The sequence below is a fragment of the Triturus cristatus genome, chromosome 3_1 (genome assembly GCF_964204655.1).
Source record: "Triturus cristatus chromosome 3_1, aTriCri1.1, whole genome shotgun sequence".
Taxonomy (NCBI): Eukaryota; Metazoa; Chordata; class Amphibia; order Caudata; family Salamandridae; genus Triturus; species Triturus cristatus.
Genome location: NC_140583.1, coordinates 423,454,441 through 423,474,459, shown reverse-complemented (window position 1 = coordinate 423,474,459; position 20,019 = coordinate 423,454,441).

Sequence of the window (20,019 nt, the reverse complement as noted above, 5' to 3'; positions counted from 1 at the left end):
TAGGGAAATGGACCACCTCAAAAGTTTGGGGTTTTCACCCTTCATCTGTTTTAGCCATAAGAGGGGCTTATGGTCTGGCTGAACAATGAAGTGAGTGCCAAACAAATATGGCCTCAAATTCTTCAGAGCCCAATCCACAGCAATGGCCTCCTTCTCAATGGATGACCAACGTTTCTCTCTGGGGGTCAGCCTTCTGCTAATAAAAGCTACTGGCTGATCCAGAGCGTCATCATTCAACAGTGACAGTACAGCCCCTACCCCCAACTCAGATGCATCTTTTTGCACAATGAACTTTTTGGAGTAATCAGGACTCTGCAGAATGGGAGCAGTGCACATGGCCTGCTTCAGGTCATCAAATGCCTTTTGACAGCTAACTGTCCGCTGTACCTTTTTTGGCATTTTTTTAGAAGTAAGGTCATTCAATGGAGTCACTATGGATCCATAACCTTTTACAAATCTTCTGTAATACCCAGTCATGCCCAAGGAAGCTCTGACCTGAGTCTGGGTGGTTGGAGCAACCCAGTTCATGATGGTCTAGATTTTGCTCTGCAATGGTTGAACCTGGCCTCCACCCACAGGGTGGCCCAGGTACCCAACCTGACTCTGCCCTATCTGGCACTTAGTGGCCATGATAGTTATGCCTGCTTTTTGCAGGGCCTCCAAAACATTCCTTAGGTGGATCAGGTCAGACAGCAATATCATCTAGATATGCTGCACTATTGGCTTCCAGGCCTGTAAGGACTCTATTCACCAACCTTTGGAAAGTGGCAGGTGCATTTTTCAAACCAAAGGGCATCACCGCACTTTGATAATGCCCACTAGGGGTAGAAAATGCTGTCTTCGGCTTTGCATCATCAGCTAGTCTGATCTGCCAGTAGCCAGCTGTCAAGTCAAATGGGCTCAGACACTTGGCTGAGGCCAAAGTATTGTCAAGCTCATCTGCCCTTGGGGTGGGATGGGCATCAGTCCTAGTGACTTCATTGAGACCCCTGTAGTCTACACAAAACCTCATCTCTCTCTTACTACACTGAGTGTGAGGTTTGGGTACCAAGACTACTGGACTAGCCCAAGGGCTATCTGAGGGTTCAATGACTCACAAATCCAACACCTTCTGGACTTCTGTCCTGATACAGCCCCTGACATGATCAGGTTGCCTGTAAATCTTATTTTTAACAGGCAGACTGTCCCCAGTGTCCACTTCATGAGTGCACCAGGTAGTCTGACTTGGAGTCAGTGAGAACATATGTCTGAACTGGCTGATAACTTTTCTGCAGTCAGTTTGCTGCTGGACAGCGAGGCTGCCTGCCAAGGCTATACCATCTACTGATCCATCATCAGGGTTCTGAGAGAGCAGGTCAGGAAGTGGGTCACTCTCTTCCTCCTGTCCCTCATCAGTAGCCAGGAGCAATCCCATGTCTGCCCTGTAAACATATGGTTTCAGTCTGTTAACATGAAGTACCCTATGGGGATTCCTGGGAGTTCCGAGGTCTACCAAGTAGGTAACCTCTCACTTCTGTTCAACAATTGTATTGGGGCCACTCCACTTGTCTTGGAGGGCTGCTGGGGCCACAGTCTCCAACACCCACACTTTCTGCCCTGGCTGGTAAACAGTCAGCACAGCCTTTTGATCATGTCAGGCCTTTTGTAATTCCTGGCTAGCCTCAATGTTTTTAGTTGTCTTTTTCATATACTCTGCCATCCTGGAGTGGAGAACAAGTACATAGTCCACTATGTCCTGTTTAAGGGGTTTGAGAGGTAACTCCCATCCCTCCTTCACCAGACACAAGGGACCCCTAACAGGATGTCCAAACAAAAGTTCAAAAGGGTTGTAACCAACCCCCTTTTGAGGAACCTCCCTGTTGCCAAATAAAAGGCAGGGCAAAAGGATGTCCCACGTGTCCAGGGATGGCATTTATTTAACACTCGTAGCATAGGTGTACTCGCCGCTGCTACTTCATTGTCCAGAATCCTATGGGGCTACTTGCTAGTAAGACGAGCGGTGTGCGACCCACTTAATGGTTAACTAGACATGAAGTTTGCACCCATGTCTGATACAACCTCCTTAGGAAAACCCACCCTTGAGAATACTCCCAAGAGGGCCCTTGCCACCACAGGCGCTGTGGTAGTCCTAAGTGGAACTGCTTCTGGGTACGTAGTGGCACGGTCCACCACTACCAGGATAAATCTGTGCCCAGAGGCTGTCTGAGGATCCATGGGACCAACTATGTCAATTCCCACCCTCTCAAAGGGAACCCCCACCACAGGTAGTGGTATCAGGGGGGCCTTTGTGGTTCCACCTGCCTTCCCACTGGCTTGGCAGGTGACACAGGAGTGACAAAACTCCTTGGTGTCTTCAGACATGTGGGGCCGATGAAAGTGAGGGACAATTCTGTCCCAAGTCTTGTTTTGGTCCAGGTGACCTGCTAGGGGAATATCGTGGGCTAGTGTTAATAGAAAGCCCCTAAACTTCAGAGGTATTACCAACCTCCTGGTGGCACCAGGCTTGGGGTCCCTACTCTCTGAATATAGGAGTCCATCATCCCAATAGACTCTATGGGTTCCAATAGCATTCCCAGCAGCCTCAGCAGCAGCTTTCTGTCTGAGGGGCTCAAGAGAGGGGCAGCTCAGTTGCTCCTGGCTCAGATCTGCCCTCTAAGGGCCCCCTGTCCCCAAGAACTCAACCTGATCAGGTTCAAGCTCCTCTGAGAAAGTTTCTTTATCAGGACTAAGATCATCGCCCTCGGGAGGCTGATCTGTACTCTGAGTCAGGGGGAAGGCACTGCCTTAACCCTACTGCTCCTCCTCTTGGGAGGCACCTGGTCCATTCTTCTAGGATCCAGGGTCTGTTCAGTGTTAGACATTTTGGCCTGTGACCCGGTCACAGCAAATACATGTGCAGAGATCCCTAGCATTTCTGCATGTGTCCTGAGCTCCATTTCTGCCCAAGCTGAAGTTTCTAGATCATTGCCAAGCAATCATTCAACAGGGAGGTCTGCATTTACCACAACTTTCTTGAGGCCAGTTACCCCTCCCCAGGAGAAATTAACAACTGCCAAGGAATGGTCTGTTCTGACATTGCTAGAATTGGTCACTTGGTACATCTCAGCAAGTATAATCTGCTCAGGAGCCACAAGATCTTGTGTCACCATTGTGACACTTGTTCCTGTGTCCCTGAATGCCAAAGCCTCTTTTCCATTTATCAAAGGCTGCTGTCTGTATTTGCCCAAGTTACTGGGACTCACAAAGTAGGACATGTCCATGCCTCCATCACAGATCAGGACAGCCTGAGTTGGAACTCTGACTAGGCCAGAGTCCATATCAGAACCCAGGGTTAACCCTACTACACCCTTATTTTGAGCACCACCAATTGTAGCTGCACTAGGGGGAACAGTTGCCTTAGGGGCAATGGTGGCTGGAGTTGAGTCCTTGGACTTTGTACAGTCACTTGTCCAATGGGTTTTCTGTTTACAGATTTTACAGCATGTTTTCGGTTGGCCTTTTCCTTTGTTAGATTGGGACTCCCCCCCCAGATGCAGATTTTTGGGGACCTTGAGAAGACTTCTGGTCTTTATCCTTTTCCCCACCCTTGTCAGAGTTCTTAGAATCTTGCTTCTTTGGGTCACCACCTTGGTTCTGAACCTTCTGCCTCACCCTGGTTCTGACCCATTTGTCTGCTTTCTTTCCCAATTCTTGGGGAGAGGTCAGATCAGAGTCCACCAGGTACTGATGCAACAGCTGATTCTGACAATTATTAAGGATCTGCTCCCTCATAATTATGATGTACAATCCTTTGAAATCACACACCTTACTACCAAGTAACCAACCATCCAGAGCCTTAGTATCACAATCTACAAAGTCCACCCAGTCTTGGTTCTGTGCCTTTTGGGTATCTCTGAACTTTAACCTATATTGTTCAGTGGTTAGGCCAAACCCTTCAATCAGGGCACTCTTCAAGATTAGGTAATCATCAGCATCCTCTTCTCTAACAGTGATGAGCTTATCTCTACCTTTGTCTGCAAAGGAGAGCCACAAGATTGCTGCCCACTGCTCCTGGGGGACCCTCTGAACTTTACAGGTCCTTTCCAGTGCAGTAATCCATTTGTGGATGTCATCCCCACTGTGGTAGGGAGGGACAATCTTGCTTAGGTTCCTATGGTTATGAGACCTCTCTACCACTAGGGTTGTTGCTGCCACCATGGGGCTCTAGCCCCAACTTTCTTCTAGCTTTCTGAAGCTCTATGGACTCCCTTTCTAAAGCCAACTGCTCTCTTCTGATTCTAAGCTGAGCTTCCTCATACTTGAGCAGTTTCTCTTTCCTCTCATGAGAGGATTCCCTCCTATGAGAAGAAACAGAGGTTCCTACAGATGTGTCAGAATGATTAAACTCCTGAGAAGGAGATCTTGACCTTCTAGGCACACTGCCAACTTTCCCAGGTGGAGTAAAGAGAGGGCCATTGTGGCCATCTTCTTCATCTTCAAGAGGAGTTGTATCTTCCAGGATAAGATCATTGTCATCTTCCTGGCCAGCTTCAGAGGTCAGGTCATGGGTAGCTTCACCCCTGGTTCTTTCCTCATTTGCTGCCCCACCCACTCTGCCTACCCCTTCAGACCCTGAGGTCCTTCTGAGATCATCTAAGAGCAGTACCTCTATGAGGCGTTGGGTGTTTGCACTTTTCCCTGTCTTCAATTTCCTAGTGCTACACAATGCTCTCAATTCCACGAATGGGAGTTTGTCATACTTGGATGGTAGAAGCCCACTGGCTTCTGGCAGGGACCCATTGGTTCCTGGTCTTGAAGACATCACTAGTGTGGTGTGGTGTATGCACCTACCCACTCTAGTGTGGACTACTAAACTCTCTTGAGTTGCAGAAAGGGTGTGCAAAACCCTTGACACACAACTCCAAGTTCAGTAGAACTTACTGTAATTTAAGCTTGAATTATATGTACCTCTGGTACCTTTAGTGGTTTTCAGTTAGTCATTCACTTGAGATTATCTGATAAAAAAATGGCAAGCTTGAATCCAAACCGCTGCACACCAATGTGAGAAGTTGGCCGGGTATATGCTGTCCACTAGTTATAGTGGGCAGCTTGCACCAGTCCAAACAACCCCTTATTGATGATAGGTTAAAGACAACCTTATTTGAAAGCTATCCTAGTGGTAGCTATGGAGAGCAGCCTTCAGGCTAAGTCTTGGAGGAATGCAAAGCAGCTTGTTTTACCAGTCTATAATCTCTTGAATGACTAAATGAAAGGAGAACCTCACCAGGTATATGTATAAAATATATTTATGTATTACTAAACACACCCCACTAGTCTCTTTATGAGGCTAGAGGTCAAAGCACATATGTTACACTTAATATATCACAGTAAATTAGCACAACAAACGATAGGCCCTAAGGGCGAACCAAACCATATATTAAGAAAGTGGAATAAGAACCACGACTTGACTAGACACAAGGCCTAGAGCCTGTAGAATCGCTGGGACCCCAAGGAACCACCCAAGGTATTGACACAGGGGAACCACGGGGGACGTGTGCAGTGTGAGAACACAGCGGTGAGCTCCGTTAGCGTCTATGGGGAAAGTCGCGGTTGGAATTTTTAAGTTTAAGGACACTTAGAGGTGGACTAGGAACAAACCCTTTTGGACTTAGATGGTTCTAGGGCCAACACCCACGGGAGCACCAGAGTACTCGTGTTACCTAACCCAGGGAAGCCGGGTGCATAGGTGTCAAATGGTGTTGGCTCGGGTCGTCGTTTTCAATGGCGAGTTGCTGCAAAGTGCTGCTGCCGGGAAGAGGAATAGTGTCCAAAGAGATCCAAGCCTGAATCAAAGATGTGAAGAACCTGAAAGCAGAGGGGACAGAGTCTGGGTCACTAGCCAGTGACCAGGGGCACGATAGACGAATGCCCACCGATGTCGGGTGCTTCAGGTGAGGAGAGGGGAAGCTTGACTCTTCAGCCACGAGGACCAGGAGGCGTTGACGATGATCAGGAGCTGGATTCAAGCTGTCCCACAAAGGATGTCGAGTGCTACAGTGTCGGTGCCCGGATTGGACACAACAAGCCTTGGCAACAGCAACCCAAGCAGGAAGAGGAAAGATGCTTCGGTGCGGGCCAGCAAGGTCCAGGGGACTCCCTAAGCAATGGAGAATCAGGGCACGTCTGGAGCAACCAGGGAAGTCCAAGGAAAGTCAAAGTTGCCTTCTCAGGGACCCACCAGTTGATGGACCAGGGATTGCAAAGGTACCTCAAGCGAGAACACAAAGGGCCGGCTCAAGGAACACTCGTGTAGGCCAGCAATTTTCAGTGGAACAGGGGCTCAGGGTCTGGGCTACAAGGAACCCAATGCACATCCACAAGGGATGTCGAGAAGCTAATGCACTTGCAAATGTGCACAGTGTCCAGGGGTTCTGGTTCCACTCTACCCACGATGGCTACGGGTCTCAGCTTTATTGGGGACTCGGGTAAGCCTCGGGGAAGTCTGGAAACCCACTTCCTGTGTTGCAATTACTTCGGAGTCCGGTGGGAGCTTCGGAGATGCAAACTGGTCAGATGCTTCTTTGGTGCCTGCCAAGCAGTGGAGTAACTCCTATACTTCAAGGGAGATTCTTCAGTCATTTGGCATCGTGTAGATTGTTGAAGGTCCAGGATTCAGTTTTAGAGTTTCGTCCAGGGATATCTGAAGTTCTGTTTGCAGAGGTTCCTTCTTTATACCGAAGTAAGGGGTTGCACTAACTCAGGGGACCCACCTATGGGAGGGTTTGGAAAGAGGGTTGTCTACACCCATTTCCTTTGTTCAGTTTTGCACCAGAGCAGGGGCTGGTAGTCCCTGCAACCGGTTTGAGCTGGACTTTGCACAGGGACACCAAATGTGCCCCCAGTGCAGGACTTCAAATCACTCTTGGAGTGCACCCACCCAGCCCCAATCCACTAAGGCCTGTCTGGGAGGTGGTAACACCTCCCTGTGACAGGAAACCTATTGTCCAGGCCTCCCCTGCCGTAGTTTCGGTCAGCAGCAGGAGGCCAGACTTGTGTCTCTGGCTGGCAGCATCCATTTTGCCAGGGCTCTGTCAGCTGGTACCGGGTATACCGGTGCTGTCATGTCTCTCCCTCTAGAAGGGTGGGATCATACTCCCACATCAGTTACTGGTGTGGGAGTATGATTCCAAGGTGTTTGATACCAAACACTACATGTTTCCGTGCAGCCATCCCAAAGTTAGCATTTACCGCAAGGTTATAATGCACTTAAGAGTATATGGTCAGGCTGCATCAAGGCCAACCCCGGAGAATAGATTCCGAAGGCTGCGGAGGGGCTCTGCTCATGCATGGGCACCCTCTCACATAAAACCAAGCAACCTACCTTCAGGATTGAGAAGGCCTGCGATAGGGGTGACTGATAGGTTTATATGTTCAGTGATAGGGTGAGATATTGTGAACCTATATCTCTGTAAGGGGTGCATGCACCACCTCACTCAGGCTGCAGTAGCAGTCCTGTTGTGTCATATTGGAAGGCTTCCCAGGGGTGGCATAATATATGCTGCAGCCCCTGGTAGGCCTCTGGGGTGTCTATGCCCTGGGTACATAGTATACCATATACAAGGTACTTATAAGGGTACCCCAGAATCCAATCTGGAGTGTACCTAAGGTCATCAGTTTAGAGAGGAAGCAGCTAGGCTGGGATCCTGGATAGCAGGGCCCCAGCCAGACTAAAGTCGAAAAACAGTGAAACATCAGCAAAAGGTGGGGGTAACCATAAGAAGCAGATCCTACTCTCCTACACAAAGTAAGTGCAGTGTAACAGAGTGCAGTGGCATAGAGGAGAGTGGTGTAGAGTGGCATAGAGTGCAGTGGCACAGCGTAGAGTGGTGCCGTGTAGATTGGAGTGGTGCAGAGTTTATTAGAGTGGCATAGAGTGCAGTAGTGTAGAGTGCAGTGGCATGGAGTGCAGTGGTGCAGAGTATGTTAGAGTGGTGTAAAGTACAGTGATCCAGAGTAGACTGGCATAGAGTGCATTTGCGTAGAGTGCAGTGGTGTAAAGTAGAGTGATGTGGAGTACAGTTTTATAGAATACATTTACATAAAGTGCAATGGTGTAAAGTGCAGTGGGGTAGAGTGGTGCAGAGCGGAATGGAACACAGTGCAGTGGCATAGAGTGAAGTGACATAGAGTGCAGTCACATAGAGTACAGGGGTGTAGAGTGCTGTTGTGTAGATTGGTGCAGAGTAGATTAGAGTGAATAGAGTTAAGTGGCATTGAGTGGTGCAGAATAGTGTGCAGTGGCATAAAGTAGAGTGGTGCAGAATAGATTAGAGTAGTGCAGAGTAGATTGGAGTGACATAGAGTGCAGTGGAGTAGGATGCAGTGGTATAGAGTGGTGAGATGTAGAGTGCATTGGCATAGAGTGCATTGGTGTAGAGTCCAGTGGCATAGAGTAGAGTTGTGCAGAGTAGAGTGGCATAGAGTGCAGTGGTGTAGTGAAAAGTGGTGTAGTGTAGAGTAAAGTTCCATAGAGTGCATTGATTTAGCATAGAGAGTTGTGGTGTAGAGTGCAGTGGCATAGAGTAGAGTGTGCAGATTAGAGTGTAGTGGCCTAAAGTGCAGTGGTGCAAAGTAGCCTAAAGTACGGTGGCCTACAGTAGAGTGGTGAAGATGAGAATGCCATTTAGTGCAGTGGCATAGAGCAGAGTGGTGCAGAGTAGAGTACAGTGGTGTAGAGTGCAGTGGTATAGAGTGGCACAGAGGAGAGTGGCATGGAGTGCAGTGACGAAGACTGCAATGGTGCAGAGTAGAGTGCAGTGGTGTAGAGGGGTGCAAAGTAAAGTACACTGGCATAGGGTGCAGTGGCATAGAGGAGAGTAGTGTAGAGTAGAGTGGTATAGAGTGCAGTGGCACATAGTAGAGAAGAGCAGAGTAGATTAGAGTGGTGCAGAGTAGATTAGAGTGACATAGAGTGCAGTAGTGTACAGTGCAGTGACACGGAATGTAGTGGTGCAGAGTATAGTAGAGCAGTGTAGAGTGCAGTGGTGCAGAGTAGAGTGGCATTGGAATAGAGTGCAGAGGCATAAAGCAGAGTGGTGTGGTGAAGAGTATTATAGAATGTAGTGGCATCAAGTGCAGTGACGTAAAATCTAATGGGGTAGAGTGGTACAGAGAAGAATGGCATAGAGTGCAGTGGCACAGAGTGCAGTGGTGTGGAGGAGCGCAGAGAAGAACAGAGTGTCGTAGAGTGGAGTGGCATAGAGTGCAGTGGCATAGGGTACAGTGGCATAGAGTGCTGTGGTGTAGATTGGTTCAGAGTAGATTACAGTTGCGTAGAGTGCAGTGGAATAGAGTGGTGGAGAGTAGAGTGCAGAGGCACAGAGTAGAGTGACGCAGAGTGTAGTGGCGTAATTTAGAATGGTGCAGAGTAGATTGGAGTGACAGAGTACAGTGGAGTAGAGTGGCATAAAGTTTAGTGGTGTAGAGTGCAGAGGTATAGAGGGCATTGGCATAGGGTACAGGGGTGTAGAGTAGAGTGGTACAGAGTACAGTAAAGTGTTATAGAATGCAATGGTCTAGAGTAGAGAGTTGTGGTGTAGAGTGCAGTGGCGTAGAGTAGAGTAGCGAAGAGTGGCAAGGAGTGGTGCAGAACAGAGTGGCCAAAAGTGCAGTGGCATACATTTGAGTGGTGTAGAGTACAGTGGCATAAAGTGCAGTGGATTATAGTGCTGTAACGTAGCGTCCAGTGCAGAGTAGAGTTGTATAAAATGCAGTGGCATAGAGTGGGGTAAAGTAGAATGGTGTAGAGCGCTGTGGTGAAAATGAGAGTGGTGCAGAGTACAGTGCATTGATGTAAAGTGCAGTGGTGTAGAGTACAGGGTAGAAGTGGTAGGAAAAGAAGCAACATGGAAGGGGTATGAGTGGGAGGAAAGAGAAGCTACATACACGGGGATATGGTAGAAGGACTGAAAACCCAAGCATTCATATAGATTGCTTGAACACAGAAAAGTAGCTCCAAAACTGCGAATAGTGGCTGGACAGGAGTAGTTGAGCCATGCTCCAGGGGAGAGCCAAACAGAAAAAGAAGAAAAGGATACCTGCATGTTTTGAGAAACTAGAATGAACCAAGTGAGAGTGATGGTTAAGCTAACAAATGGTAAGCTATGGGTGGGCTGTAAGCCCATTGTATGAAAACAATGTCTTGCAGAGACAGCGCATGAGCTGTGTAGGTAAATCCAAAAAGGGCTCAAGACCTATGGGCCTTTAAAAAGAATACAGTAATGTAAAGAGTAGAACATTATTGCTGACAAATTTGGTTAGTGTTCCAGTGTGTTCTGGTAAGCATACTACCATGGTTTCATCTGTTGTCAATCACTAAGGCAGAATTTCTCTAAAGCCGTACAATACTGAACAAAGATACTTTGATATTTGGCATGCATCTCGTCTGCATGGAGAGTGATGAGGTAACCCTCTCTTTCTGGTTGACTCCTCTCAGCACTGCCATTTTATGGGGGTTTCAGCCTGTGCAGTTATAGGCCACCACTTGTGTCACAGTGCCTTGGAGATCAAGCAGCCACACCTTCTATCCTACAGCTCTGTGTCAGAGTTGCTAGTCTGCAAAGTGATTGAGGACAGACAGCCTACCCAGATTCAGTCAGCTTAGTTTGTACTAGGGTGGCTGCTCCCTGGGAGATTTTCTTTGAGGACATTATTTGCATATTTCCCTCTGAACTCAGTGCTCCATCCATAGCACCTTCTTGTCAGAACAATGACTTTGTAATACTAATGGTGCTCTCTTTCCCTCCGTAGTAGAAACCACTAGTTGTCAGTTTCTCCTGGCATATTAGATTTCTGTCTAGTGGATTATAACCAGTTTAAACCGAAAACCAGAACGCCTACATTTATGTGTTTGAATACTTGAGGAGAAGCCCATGTAGCTGCTCCTCATCTCTCTGATCAAAAGGCACACTTAGACCCTGCCCACAGTGCATCCACACCCTTAGTGGATCTAACCTGTACTCATAAGGGAGAAGGAATCTCTTTAATCTGATATGCTAAAACCAGGAATGACTTAATTCATTGGCCAGCAGGCCTACCTCTCTTCTTCACTGAACTAATGTTTAACAAATGGAGAATCAGACTACCTGAAGGAGGACTGGTTTTGAGAGTTGACATGTTTAAACTAAACCTAAACTCCCTCCAGAATGAAAGAAAGGACCTGGGTGCTGCATTTGCTCAAATTATCTAATCCCGCAAATACACACCATGCCCTAAAAGAATTACAATGGTAGGAACAAAATTTCATTGTTGTGTGCCTCCTGCAAAACTGAACTGCCAAACGTACTCTCTGGATATACCCTTTGTTTGCAATCTAATGGGGTTATTTACAAGCCCCTTGCGCCACAAGTGCGTCACTTTCAATAGGGGAAAAAGTGACATACCGGCGGTGCGAGGGGCTTGTAAATAAGGCCATCAGTCTCCAGGCCACTAAGCAAAGCCAAACTCAGATTTTCCAAGAGTATTCTGGGTATCACAGAGGAGGTGGACATATTGGAAAAATCCACTCAAGAAGAACCATCATCAGAACTAGCAGAGAATACGAAGAAGAACGGAGACCCACAAGAGCTATGAGAATTATAGCAGCTCCCACCGATTTGTCCTCAATAGTACCTTTGATAATGGTGGGGTCGTGGGAGAGAAAGCTAACAACAGACTTTGAAGATAGGGACCAGAGAGAGCATTTATTTCCTGACTCAAAAAATTGTCCATGAAAGGTATGCCCCATTTCTGACAAGTAGAAAAATCGGGTAACCCAATCGTCCCTCGGGAGGTGGGTGAATAATATGAACAACAAAAAAGTCCTGAGAAAATATTTTAAATTATATTTTGTTATAACTTTTATATTGTTCATTCAGGATCCAATAAGACCAACTCAATAGATGAATATCATTTCTGTAGAAAAAATCTTTGGTGGGTTTAGGAAAAAGCTGGGTAAGTATTCTATGGTACAGTTTGAAAACATCAATAATTTTAATAAGAAAAAGAAAACATTTATATACACTCTATATAAGATAAGGAAGTACAAACATATAATTGAAAGGTCACAAATATAAAAATATTCACTGAATAAGGCGTGCAATTGTCTGATATATTTTAATCCGCAAGAGGTCCTATCTGGTGAACAATACAACTCGCCAGCCAACCAAAATCTTAAGAAATAAATACAAAGAATTGTAAGACAAGTAGTTCTACTTTATCTGGGGTGATGTGTGTAAATTGATGGTGCTTCAGTCTCTAAACAGTGCACAATACATGAGACTATCTTCATGACTATATTTATTTAGAAGGATTATCTAGTGAGTAGGGTCTTTCATGAGGACAATACGACGAATGTGATTCACTTGAAATCCGTAAATGTAATTTTGTTGTGTTAAATTTGTATAGAGATAATGCACTTAACATATGAACTAAAGATGTGGGCAGTCCCTATGTATAGGAATAGTTCATAGATAGTTCATGCTACAGACATTACCGATAACAGCAGTGTCAAAGTCCACCATCTCCAATTGTGAGGGTCAACCGTTTGCTGATACCTCTTTTTCAACAGAAAGGTTTCTGATTAACTTTTGTACAGAGACAATGATTGCATTTACTTTCCTAACTATGTATAACTTGGCTATTATTTTGCCTGTCCTTGTTAAAACAGCCTTTTCTTTTTACAAGGGAGCAACCCATATCAAAGGCTACTAAATTGCCTCTAACTACTTCAAATTGGAGAATTATCTCTTTTTAAGCAAAGACCATTTGCCTTGAAGCATGTCCCTCAATCAATGCAATCCAGGCATGACTACTGGCACCCATGGTCACTATTGACCACTTCAGGTAAGCAGGCGAAACACCCTTCTTTAGGCAAGCAAGATCCAGTTACCAATTCAGCTCCTCCTTGATATGGAATTGCATCAACAGCTTTAGCTGCAACATTCTGATCTGCTGGAGAAATGAACTTTATAAGAATTTCTTGATAAAGAGACCACTATAACCATTGCTGCCATGTCCCCTTGGATCTGTAACCAGTCTTACATCTTCTGTGAGGAATTAGCCATTTTGGACATATTATAAGCCCTGAGCTTCTGTATCCTTCTCTTTGGAAGGATCACTTTCTCTAAATTTGGCTTCTCCTAATTCACAGGATATCTGTAAAATTGTACATTTCCCATACCAAGTCCCTGTCCTTAAAGGTCTGTATATTTAATTTTGCATAGATTGACTGCTTGTGCAACTGTGGATGAAGCATAATGCCTTTTCTGTTCTTCATACCTAGCAAAGAAGCCACTACCTAGTTGAAAACTCTGGGAGCCGACTTGAGGCCAAACTGCAGAGCTGAAAACTGGAGATGCTCCTCCACAAAACATCTATGGTATTTCTGATGATTCTGAACAATCTGAATGTGTAAGTAGGCATCCCTAATGTCTAAGGTCACTGTGACCTCTTCTGGAAGCAGCATCAGAGTTATCTTCGGTAAATGGTGAATCTTAAAATGTCTTGTTCTGATCGAAACATTGACCGCTGGTCCAGGTCTAAAACAGGTTGAAAACTTCCTTACATCTTCACCAACCAGAAAAGGATAGCATAACTGTGTTCTTACTGGTCATTTGCAGTTAAGGGAACTATCACTTTTTTTTCCATACATGTGAATAATAATCACCTTCCCAAATTGTTGCTTTAGATTGTTGCTTAGGCTAGGAGCAAGGGATGGTACTAATAAAATGTTTTACTAATATGCAAAATTAATATAGTTAAGGACACATTGTGCAATGTTAACATGCAATTTATTTTAAACTGTCACAACATTAAAATGTGCAAAATGTAGTACATAACCATACTTATTAGTACTAGGCCTTTAAATGTTTAAGGCAAGCTTCATTTTACAAGCAGCAAATTTAAATGTCTGAGACATGCATAAAATTCTTACAAGTTGACCTTACCCTAACATGTCTTTAGTGAAGACTTCATATTCACTGAGATGTATTTGATTAATAATAATGTTTTGAAATGTTTTGCTAAAAAAACAGTTTATCTTTTAATAGAATGGCTTCATAATATTTTGCACACTAAATGCAATGCATGAATAGAAAATGTTAATAGCTGAACCTGTTTCTTTCCTGATTTGTAATGAAGACATGTGGTGCTGAACAATAATCGTTGCTGTTGATGAGTTATTTCACATAGGGCTCCATGCATCAAACAAATAACCGGTCGCAAACAGGCAGATTCTCAGAATCTGCCCCTTTACGACCGGTATTTTTGCATTTGGGATGCGAGGGAAAGGTGCAAATCCAAAGTTCAGGCCAACTGCAATGGAGGGCAGGCCAGCTGCAAGACCCACGCAGGGCCCGCTGAGAAACTACCTTGGATGGAGCAAAGCATCGACTCTGAGGGCAGGACGCGTTGATCTTTTACATGCAGTTAGATCGATGAGTCATCGGTGAGCTTAGCTGAGATGAAGGCAATGTGCTATCGCCGAACCATGCAGAGCATTGTCGTCGGGCCTTGCAGGTTGTGGATCGCTGTCGACTAATAGCCTCTGAATCAGCATCGAAGGGCGATGCACCAGTTTCAATTGGCACAAAGGTGAAGATGCATCAGTTTTGTAGCAAAACAGCTGCAGAACCCACTTCTGAGGCCCTGAACTTGGAGAGGGCACCTCAGGCAAAGGTAAGAGTCAGAGATGGCAGAGTCCAGTAGCTTCAGCAGGATTGAAGGAAGGTTTTTGTGTCCCTAAGACTTCAGGAAGCAAGCCAGCAAGCACTTGGAGGTAAGACAGAGTTTAGCTCTCTTTCAGCAGAGTCAGGGAGTAGAAAGCAACAGGCCAACAAGCAAAAAAGCAGTCCTTCCAGAAAAGCAGTCCAGTTGAGTCCTTTAAGCAGCACAGTGACTACTGGCACCCATTGTAACTGCTGACCACTTCAGGTAAGCAGGCAAAACACCCCTCTGACAGGAGTTCAGTTCAGGATCAAGAAGTGTCTGATTTTAAGGGGTCAGAAACCCAGTACATATACCCAAAATTGCCTTTGATGTAAGGCGTGACTTCAAAGAAACTCTCTGAAGTACACAAGGATCCCTTTCAACCCAGTCCCGTCTGCCAGGCTATCTGTAGGAGGAGAAATTAGTGATTTGTGTGTGGACAGGACACTACCTATTGAAGACCCATCAGAATGCAGATGAATATATATGAGTGCTCAGAATGCAGAAGAGTCTCACCTTCCTGATTTTGTGATGGTCTAGGCTGAATGCACAAAGTGTAGCTGCCACCCACCCAAGATGTGTATTGGAGACAGGCTGTCAGGCACATAGAGCAGTAGGTGCAAAGAAATTTCCACTTTCTAAAAGTGACATTTCCAAAACAGTAATGTTAACTCCAACTTCTCCAGTAATGAGGATTTATCATTACCATTCCATAGGTATGAAACATGAAAAAGCTACTCTTCTCTGTTCAGTAATTACAGCTTAAAAGTGTATTAAGGAATTTCCAATGCTGGCCGATGAGAGGGTGGGCCTTGCAGAATTGAAAAACGAAATAGGCTGTTTATCACTACCAGGTCATGCAAAACATAAAAGGTCATGTCCTTTCTTTTACTTACATGACACCCTGTCCGTAAGGTTACTTAGGGTCTACCTTAGGGGTGACTTATATGTAAGAAACGGGTAGTTTAAGGCATGGCAAGTGGTTTTAAATGCCAAGTCAAGTTGGCAGTAAACTGCATACACACTGGGACTGCAGTGGCAGACCTGAGATAGGTTGGAAAGGCTACTTCTATGGGTGGCACAATATGTGCTGCAACCTACTAGAAGCATCTGTGGTACAGGCATATAGTACACCACTTTACAAGGGACTTACCAGGACAACAAATATGGCAATCAGGTATACACCAATGTTATCATGTTTTAGGGGAAAAGCATGTGCACTTTAGCAATGGCTAGCAGTGGCAAAGTACACAGAGTCCCAAGGCCAACAAAAAGTTTCAGCAAAAATGGGAGGGAAAGACCACCCTAAGGAAGACCCTAAGGAAGACATCTCTAAAAGTAGGATGATACATCGTGATTTGTGATTATTGTTGTGTTTATTGAGAAGCAATCTGGAATACAAGAGTTAAATGTTTTGATGAATGTATATGTTGATTGTTATTTGTGAGCAAGTTGAAGAGTTTTCAGTCTCAACTTAGCCTAAGATCTCAAGAGAGATAAACAGATATTGAGCTAAGTGAAGAAGAAATGTAATAGTTATTGGTTTATGGTTTTCTTGTCTGCTATAGGTTTGTTGTATAGATTATGAGGTACCATTGACTACACAAATTGAGATGGGGCATTAATAAACTGTTGTGATTGTACTAATATTGATTGATGTTTGCAGAACCTGATTGCACAAAGGGTGAAACTACGTTGATAAGAGTGATTTCCTGTTGGTCATGATTTTACTTGTGATTGTGAAAATCTTTCTATGTGAAAAGTCAGAAGGTGTCAAATCCTTAATATTCCGATTAGTGAATTGTATTTGATTTCCTCAGTGGATTAGACAAAGATGGATTATTTTCATTTTGACTAAAGTTGTAGAATTAGGTGTAGAGAGAAATTGTAAAGGAAGGTGAAGTGCTGCAAGAGGTGAGATCATACATCACAGTGTGCTGTGCTGGGATAGGTTGGTTAGTGTACTGGCATGCTGTGCTTGATTGATGACAATACAGTGTGCTGCACTGTGATAGGTTAATATTTGTGTGTATTTTCAATTGAGATTGGTTAAAAGGTCTTTACGAATACAAAATGTGACAGAATTGGAGGACAGGTTTTGACATTTACTTAACAGAATCCAAACATTGAATATAATTGCATCTATTGAACTGATTATTGTTGAACTTTGCGGAAATAATGAAATGCTTTAAAGAATTTAAGAGTTTGGTGAAAGGTGATGTTACAGTCCTGATATGGGAAGGTGAAGAGGCAACTCCCTAGGGTAAACCTGCACATTACATGACAACTGTATTGGGATTACATACATAATTATGGCTCCACCAATGGTACAAGATTACTGAAAAAGGGGGTTGATTAAGTTTTCCTAAATATGGTACCTTCAGCTTAAAATCATTGAAAGATTAAAGGACAAGCACTTATTAAATTAAACAACCATCAATAGTCACACAATACAAAGCATTAAATATGTAGGAGAAGGTAGCAAGAGACAAATAAAGGGAGAAATATCAGAGTGACACTGTGTTTACTAGCCCAATATGCAGGGAGAGGCAAATGCAGATTTGCTATCCACCTGACACTCTTGCTGATTGCAGTTGCTACTGCATGATTATTTTTGCTATTGGGAACCTCTCTTTATGGAAAGTTCAAATATTAATTGATTAAATTTGAGCTTCTTGCTCTAACTCTCACTCTTGCCTCAAACTTGAACTCTTTATGGGTTCCTGCTAACACCCTTTTTACCTATTCTTTAGAATGAGGATTCTTTCCTTTACGGAACGCGCTTTTTTGCATTATTTGATATAACTTGTTCTAGCCATATCTTTACTATCAATTCTAAAATCTGATTAATGCATTTCGAACGATTTGAATAAAAGAAAAGAACTTATAAAACATTTTAATAATAAAACCCTTAAAACAAATCAAATTCTCATTATTGACTGAACTTAGAAATAGTGTTTTGATTAAACTTTGATTTATAGCTCCTGGTCGCCTCATATATGGCAGCAAAGGTCCATTGCAGGAGAATGAAGCCCACCTAGAGAGACAGAAGGCGGGGTTCAACCCTAATATATATTTGATATAGAGATGTTAAATCATTTTTATTTAATTTGATTCCTGCGCTAGCATTACCCAAACTTGGAGGAACAGTTCCCAAGTCTATTACATGTCCTTGGCAAACAATATTCAGAGACCACTGATCTGAATTAAACTGTTCCCATACTGATTGTAATTTTCAGATATACTCTCCTACTGGGCAATCATCTTCTGATGATTGATTGTGAATACATTTACCTTTGCCCTTATGGATAGGTTACTGATTCAGACTTTATAGTGGACTTTGCGGCATGAAATCTGTTCTTTTAATATGACCTTGATGTTTGATATTCTTTGTCGTAATCCCAATTCTTGTGGCTTGATGAAGATTAACCTTTACTCTTGTAAGGCAACTCATGTTTTCTGTCTTTCAATGGTCATAATGTAGCTGAGTAAAAAAAAACTTCTTTCTGAGAAAAGGATTTTCAGAAGAGTTGTTTTTTCCTTTGTTTCTACCTTCCATTCCCTCATCCCCTTGTCACGCTTGGCTAACACAGAAGCACCTAAGGCAAAGGCTGCTGATCTGATATTATTGCATGGTACACTTGAGAGAAAGCATTGTCCTGCTCCACATGTACCAATAGAAGAGAGCAGTCTTCTCCTTATAGCATCAAACTCACCTCAAAATCCTTTACTAAGGATTGAGTAGCATAGCTGCATCGGTTCCTGCTCTCAGAGTTGTATTATTAGCAGCATAATATTTCTTGAGTGCATTTTCTTTTCTCTTGTCCACAGAGTCTGACAGGGAACAGTACTCAAGGTTGAAGTGTGGACAATCAGAGGAGCAAGAATAGAATCTATGTTGATCGAATGAGCCACATTTTCTTCTGACTCCTATAAGGTGTACTCTTATGCAGATCTCAACATTCCCTGGGCATCACGGATTTCAACTTGTTGTAAGGAGGCAATGCAAGACTGGATGGTCTATCACATTGAGGAAATAACCACTGGAGATCCAGGTCTGACAGTTCTTCTGAAAATCCTGGGCTCTCTCAGATACGATACCAACTCTGGGCCATCTCCTCTCCTCTCACACATTTTTATGAGGAAGAGGTATGGAGTTCAGCACTGCAAGATGGCGATGAAGGTGAGTCACTCTCATCTCGTACCTCAAGTGTATTGTAATGTGTGTGCCAGTTATTTTCTGTTCCATCAGATAAAGGTTTGAAAATTGCCTCCTGAATTAGTTTCTTAATTTCTTTAGCTAACCTAACTTCTGCGACCTCGGAACTCTCAGCTCGAGAAATCACTTCTGGTTCCTTTGTCTCCTCATAATCAGAAGAGTTATCTAAGGATAAATGATTTCTTTTTGTCACTCTCTTTGCATCCAGAATTAAAAATGCAGGGCCACTGATTAAAAGTAAAAAAATAAATTGCTTGAAACTATCCAATCAGGCTACACAGCAATGACAAAAATATGCAGGAATGCACCACCTATCCTCCCATTCCTTTTTCCCATTTTATTTTACTAACCAGCATTAATATATATATGCATAAATAACAATTGAGTACAAAAGTAGGGTACAAATGAGGCATCTGATTCACTGGCCCCATCTACTTGCTTCTTCGTCTTCTCTAATACAGTTCGAAAGCTGACAGCTGTTACTGGGTGACACAAGGAAAACAAGCACTGCTATTCCGGGCAGGTATTGGGGCCCTGATCCCAGTAGGGATGCTCAGATAGAACTGCTGTGAGGAGAGGTCCACCTGCTGGTAACATAGATGCATTTTGTCATCCTCCACCTTTTAGGTAGTCTACACTACCTCAACACCATGGTCTGCAGGTAGTGAGGGGGCACTTTTAAAACCAATAACTACTGATTTGTTACATCTGGCACTCTGCACTAAGCTGATCTCCAATATAAAGATTAATGTACTATAAGGCCAGATGTCCTGTCTGTTGAGACAGACACAAAACAGGATCGCGCCTATTCACAAATCTAAACTTACACATGAGTAAATCTACACGCATAAGCTTATTCTGTTTAGTAACTTTAAAAATTTAGGCTATTCAGCATTTACAAGTGTAAAGTTACTCAAGAGTGTAGACTTACATGTTTCCACCACCAGAATTCAAGTGTACTGTAAAGTTACTCCTTGTAACAGTTCCCATGTAGCCGGAAATGGTAAAATATAGCGAAATGCGTAGAAGTCTAAAAATAATCAGAAACCTATTTTAAGGTTAAATATTAATTTGAA